The following is a 7,167-nucleotide window of genomic DNA, read 5'->3' on the forward strand; positions in this document are numbered from 1 at the left end:
AAATATATATATATATATATATATATATATATATATAAAACACGATAGGGAAGGTCAGTGTTTGACTCCTGCGCATCCACAAGTATGCAGCACACAAGCCCACAGATATGGCACCGTGTAGCACACAACTATATGTGACCGACCTCACAAATACGTGAATTTATATAAGTGAGGTCCGAGAAAAGCCCTTCCTCCACACACCTACAGGGCCGTAGAAGGAAAGGGATAGGTATAGACTGACAGTAAGTAGAAATAAAGCACAGATAGTCAGCACTAGCAAAAGTCACATACAATGCAGAAAGTTACTACTCACTGCACCTTGTCACTACAATCAACCTGCCCAGATTCAGTGCCTGGGAGGGCTATAGTGCTGTGTACGCTGTCCTTTAGCAGGGGATAGGTACACACGGGGACCGACCGCACGCTGCCTGCGAGATCTGCGCTGCCACTGGAGAGAAGATGGTCGCCGGAGACCTCAGAGGAGGAGTGGCTGCAGGAGGAAGCAGCTCAACCTTGCCAGACCCGACTGCAAAAGCGCACTGAGCTGAGGGGAGGAGCCGCTAGACAGGGAAGGCTGCCTCCCCTGGCTAGCAATTGACACCAGGGACGCTGTCTCCCGCTGCCGGCATTACTCCCTGGTGGTCTAGTGGTCCCGCGGGGCATTCCTCCGGAGAGAGGGAGTCTGCCGCCACTGCTAGCGCCTCCGGTCTGTCCCCAGAGACCGGAGGCATGCGACTGCATATACACGCGGGTCACCGCAAGCAGTGACCCGCGTCTTACCTGATCCCCGGCGCTCCGGCAGCAGTTGTGGGAGTCCCCAGAGCCCGGCTAGTACAGACTCTGTGGTCCCGCCGCGATCCCCAGATCTGTACTGGCGTCGCGGCGCCAGCGGGGTGTAGGAGTGGCAGCTTGGACGTCCAATGGGCAGTGTGATGCTGCCGCTCTGAAGAGTCAACTAAAATAAAATAAAAAAATAAAATGTAAAAACTCTAAAAATACGCTTAGGGGCTGCTAAGCAGCCCCCCTGTGCTAAGGGTGACCCGACTCCGGCCGGGCACCAACTAAAACTGAGGTGCCTGTGGCTCGGGGGAAGGGTATAGGGGAGGATGGACCCAGTGCATCCTGGGAGCAGCAAAAGCATTAACTGCGTGGTGCCCGTGGATGCAGATCCAGCTATACCCCCAAGGTCAACCCTGTGGGCCCCCTATGGACCCTGAAGCAGAAAGACTAATTTATGTGCAGATAAATACCATATTTAGGACAACTGCACCCCACGGGGCAAAATTAAGGGTGAAGAATTATAAAATATATTTCAAACATAATTTCAAATAAAAAAGTCATCACAGGAAGATACTGAAATGCCATCGGTGATAGTGGAAAAAAACATGTAATAATCAGAATATTGGTATAATGTTTCTTTAAAGTAAGGAAATATCTGGCTTACCTGTCTCTTACCAGGTGACAAAATGTATCCTTCCGGCTCTTTCTGCTTTTTGGTTTTTACCCATCGTTGAAAATTGAAGACGGTGATGACGTTCTGGCTGTGGAGACAAGATAACAATGATCCTTTACCCCTGAGTAAGCAAACATTACAGTCCCCAATGCATTGCTTTCATGAAAATACTATTAATAAAGACTAGTTCATGCCAATAAAGGATCATATTTGTAAAATATGCCCCCTACCCAGTTGTTTAGGATGTGTGACCTGTAGAATTCAAACCTGCTGATGTCAGTAGGTGGCACAAGAGAGGGCAATGAGTTCTGAGGGTTAAAATCCCAGACAAAAAAAAAACCTTTGCGTTACATCAGGGGTCAGGGAACTTTTTTACCCTTTACCCCAAAATATATTTAGAGCCCCCATATAATGCCCAATTAGCAGTGCCCCCATATAATGCCACTTTAGTAGTGCCCCTGTAGTAGTGCCCCCATATAATGTCCCTTTAGTAGTTTACCCACATAGTGCCCCTGTAGTGCCGTTTGTACAAAAAAAAAAACACTTACCTTAATCCCCGCTCCTGCATCCCCCGCCATCCTGTCCGCCCGGCTGCTCCTCGGAACTATAGGAGAGACGTCATGACGTCTCTCCCATAGTGTGCATGGGGAGAGCCGGAAGCTGGAGTTCAGAAGAGAACTCCAGCCTCTGGCTAACGCGGCGCTGCATGGAAGGAGCCGGGCGCCCGCTGGTAATAACATCTCAGCGGGTGTCCGGCTTAGAGCCTCCCTACGGCACCAAGCTGGAGGTCACTGGCGCCACACCCGGCGCCAGTGACGTCCATTCCTGAGGGTAATGGACGGACAGCCGGGCATGCAATGATTAATATACATGCCCGACTGTCCGTCCATTACCCCCAGGAATTTCATTTCTACCCCATTTGGGGTAATTTACCCCTGTTCCCCGACCAGTGCGTTAGACACTACTATAGGCTGCATCCATCTAAACCAGTCTGCAGAAAAGCCTTGCCCTAGTGGAAAATATAAACTATGACCTAAGGGAAAGAGCACAAGCTGTAGAAACATCCCATATTGGTGCCGCGCCAGTACTGGAGGCTGTTCCATAAGCAATTGGAAGCAAAATACAGGTGGGCACCAGGTAAAGAGCTGAAAGCAAACTCAGTTTTGTGACAGGTCATTGGCCACTTGTGGGGATTATGAGCTGTTAAATTAGGAGATTTATTATAGCCCAGATGTACACTGTGAAGGCAAATTTCTCTTTTTTACTGATTTCATGTAATGAAATGTGGCTAAATCATGTTTGGATGGAGTTCTGTAACATAAAGATAAATACTCTCTGTATATTCCTGGATCAGGGCACTCTCTTCACTCCTGCACAGGAAGCCATCTTCCACACAGACAGCACGTAATAACTATAAGCAGGCAGGAGTAAGGATACCTCACAATACACAGATGATACATACATAGCCTCCCCCCATACACACATGATACATACATAGAATCCCCCCATACACACATGATACATACATAGCCTCCCCATACACACTAGACCTCACCTCCCCATACACATACAATACATACCTCCACACAAGACCTCCCGATACACACGAGTTACATAGCATACCCCCATACACACACACACACATGTATAGCCCCCCTACCACCCCATACACAAGACATACATAACCCCATCTCCCCACGACAGATACATACATAGCCTAGCACCCCACCTCCCCATACACACACACGACAGATACATACATAGCCCCCACCTCCCCATCCACACACTAGACCCCTCACCACCACATACACACAACCCCCCCCCACCTCCCCATACACACACACACACACACACACGAGACACCCCCCGTCTCCCCATACACAAGACCACCCACACCTCCCCATATACACACGAGAACTCCCCCTACCTTCCCATACACAAACTCCCCCCCCCTCCTGTAACACACAAAAAGATACATACATACCCCCCATACACACGAGACCCCCCCACCTCGTCATACATAAACACACACAAAAAAAACCCACCTCGCCATACTCATACGAGTGTCCCCCAACCCTCCATACACACACATTCCCCCCACACACACACAAGACCCCCCCATCCCCATAAACACACGAGACCCCACCTCCCCATACACACAATACATACATAGCCCCCCACCTCCCCATGCACACGAGACATCCCGATACACACAATACATACATAGCCTCCCCCATACACACAAGAGACCCCCCACCTTCCAATACACACACAAGTCCACCCACACACGAGACCCACCTCCCAATATATGATACATACATAGCATCCCCCCATACACACAATCAGCCCCTGCTCTCTATATACAGATAGATACAGACACACGGCCCGGCCCCGGTGTATAGGAGACCCGGCATCCACCTGATTCCCCAGCGGTAGTGGACAGATCCCCTTTAGTACATGCACCCTGACGATACCCAGCCTGTCTTCTTGAGTGACTCTCTGCAGATCACCTGACTTCTGCCCTGTATCTCCCACCTGACTTCTGCAGGAAACTCCACTTTCACTTTCACTTTGTGTATAGGCTTCAAAAAAATGGCCGCCCGTAGTCCCTTCAGTGTCTCAAGAAGACGCAGAGGGGAGACATTGCTGGTATATTAATAACAGTGGTGGAAGTTACAGTGCCCTGTTATAGCACAGGTAGAGCAGAATTTTGTGTTATTTATTATAATACAGATGGAGTCACCTCTGGTGCCATGTAACTATGTCCTGTGATTGTAACACAGATGGAGGTAACTGGTGTCCTGTTATTATTATACTGCAGGTGGAGTAAGTGGGTGTCCTGTTGTTACAGATGAAGCGGACTCTGGTGCAATTTTATAATACAATTGGAACAGGCTCAAGTATGCTATTATAACACAGATGAAGCAGACTGGTGCAATGTTATAATACAGATGGAAAGGGCTCTGGTGTTATGTTATTATAACATGCAGCAGACTCTGATGTCATGTGTTACTGTAATACAAATGAAGCAGGCTTTGGTGTCCTGTTACTATAATACAGATGGAGCAGGCTCTGATGTTCTGACATTGTAATGTTGATGAAGTAGGCTCTGGTGCCATCTTATAATACAGATGGTGAAGGTTCTGGTCTCTTGTTACTATAATACAGATGGAGCAGGATCTGGTGCCATTTTATAATACAGATGAAGCAGGCTCTGGTGCTGTGTTATTGAAATCAGGCTCTGGTGCCCTATGTTACTGCATATGGATGAGACTATGGTATCCTGTTATAGGTGACGCAGACTGGTGTCCTGGTGGTATAGTAATAATTACTCCCCTTGCCGGCAGCTATGCGCCTTTTCTCATATTTTACTTTTCTGATGCGCTTTGACTTCAAACCAAAATTGTTCCATTTTATTTTTTTCAATTCATTTTTTCTTTTTTACAACATAGATATACAACTAGCGCCTGATACTGTTGTATGTTACATTATGGCTAATGTCAGAAATACAACTGCTCTTCATATGAGCCTGATGTCAGCTTTATACTACTTCTGACATTAGCCATAACATACATATATATCCTGTAACTCATCCCCCCCCCTCCCTCCATCGTCTACTGTAATGCAGTTCTCCTCTATCAGTCTCTTCTCCTGTTATCCTTTTCCAACCACCATCCCTTGGAAATTAATTAGTTCTTTCTTCTACACTTCACCTAATTAATTTATCCACAGTCCCTCCTGTAATTCCTAGGGATGTCTCTGATGTCACACGCCATGCTGCTACTGTGGGCATTGGCAGGCTTGCCTACCCTCCGATTTGACCGGAAGCCTCCCGAATATCGGGTTCCACTCCCGCCCCCCCGGAAAGGCTGGCAAGCCTCCCGACACCCCCCCCAGTGTATATATAGAAACCCCGGCAGTGGGGAGGCCAGGTGACGCGATTCGAGCTGAATCACATAATCGTGGCCCCGCCCCCTGCTTCACAACGCTGTTTATTCCGCATTGTGAAGAGGGGGAGGGGCAGCGATTATGCAATCTTGCGGCCACGCCCCCAATACGTCAGTATTGCCTGGCCACGCCCCACACTGTAAGCAGACATTCAGCTCCCCCCCGGAAGGAGGGAGCTGAATGTCGGCAAGTATGGGCATTGGGTGACCACACATAAGGGCTGATTCAGTGGTGGACGCTATTTTGATTATTTTTGCTGATGGTTGTGGATGTGTGTAGGTGCCAGATTGCTTATGTGCAGATCTAGAAAGCGATTTCGCTCGCAGTGCCACAGTGATTGACATGCTGCTGTTGTTTGGGGGCACAACGGGCAGCGTTCCAGAAAACGGGAGCATGTCGGCTACATTTCCTGGATGTGCCAAAGCCAGTGGCTTCATCCTTGGACACAGCTTCACTTTCTTATGTGGCCTATTACTTATTCTGGTACCATGATAAGTAATGGGAATGGCCACACAGGGATAATAGTCTTCTAATACTTAGACCTTTGTTAGTATCACACTGGGGCCTGCTGACTGCACCGATGCTCTATTTCTCTCACCCAGCTCCTCATCCTGGATATAGGCCCTGATTCAGAGCCGCTCGTAAGCGGCCGCTCGTTCGTTCTGACCGATGTTCGCACATCTGCGCATGCGTACGGATTTTAATACGCATGCGCGAACCAGTCAGTGCGGCCGAAAATCGTTTGTTCGCTATATAGCGAATGCCTGCTATTTTGAGTGACAGAAGGAGGCGTATGTGGGTGATAACAGGGGAAGGTGCTTGAAAACGGGGGTGTGGAATTCGAACGCAGGCGTGCTTAAAGGTCAAAACGGGCGTTTTAAGGGAGTGCATAATTAATACAGCAGCGTCATTGACCACGTCACTTGTTTTTTTTTACTCAGAACTGCTCGCAAAATAGTGGTTGAAAAAACCAGCCACAAGAATAGCGAGCAGTTCATACGCTGTTCGATGTACTCGATTAATCTAATAAATAGCGGACATGACGTATGGTGCGAGTGGCAAGGGGGCGTATTTTTCAAAATTACAACCGCAAGTTTTGCTTGCTCGTTCAGACTTAGAGGCGTGAACAGACCGCAATTAGCGAACGGTTCATTTGAATAGCCACCCCTTGTTTTAGAACGAACGACCGCAAATAGCGAGCGGCTCTGAATGAGGGCCATAGTGCAGAGGTGCTGAGATGTATGTAGGAGAGAATGGTGCCAGCGGTTACTATTCATATTCCCACCTGATCTTCTTGGTCTCCTTCCACTGGAACCCCATCCCTCATACTCTGTAGTAGTTACATCGCCATGCACTCTGTTTGGAAATGATGGACAGGTGGAGTTGGTGGGATGATGCAGAATACAAAGGCAGCATGATATTGGATGGATGCCTGGCCATCAGGTACCACCACCCTCTCTGTCACATGGTCTGTACACCTCAGCCTGTCTAGAATATGAAAGACTTTATACATAGTTGGAGATATGATGTTTGTATTAAGAAAAAAAAGGTGTTAAATAGTGTGGATCCACCAGTTATAATCTGTGTATGATATCAGTATGACCTGTATGTAGTGATGATCAGTGTGTATGATGTCAGTATGTCCTATGTATAGGCTCAGACTGGCATGACGGGGGCCCGGAGAAATCCCCGGTGGGCCCCAAGGAATTAAAACTCCGCCCACTGTCATAGGGGGGCAGGCCTCATGTGCCGGTCACGTTATTCTG

General features: G+C 48.2%; 1 long non-coding RNA gene across 1 annotated transcript in view; it reads right to left on the minus strand.

The window, feature by feature from the left end:
- LOC148517642 (uncharacterized) overlaps positions 1-3,969 on the minus strand; it is a 30,780-nt gene extending 26,811 nt beyond the window's left edge. The window contains exons 1-2 of the long non-coding RNA XR_015879280.1: positions 3,872-3,969; positions 1,445-1,541 (exon numbers count right to left, since the gene is read on the minus strand). This is a non-coding gene — a long non-coding RNA (uncharacterized LOC148517642). The remainder of the gene's footprint in view (positions 1-1,444; positions 1,542-3,871) is intronic.
- Positions 3,970-7,167: the final 3,198 nt, after the last annotated feature.

The sequence above is a fragment of the Taudactylus pleione genome, unplaced genomic scaffold (genome assembly GCF_031769625.1).
Source record: "Taudactylus pleione unplaced genomic scaffold, aTauple2 ptg000214l, whole genome shotgun sequence".
NCBI classification, from domain to species: Eukaryota; Metazoa; Chordata; class Amphibia; order Anura; family Myobatrachidae; genus Taudactylus; species Taudactylus pleione.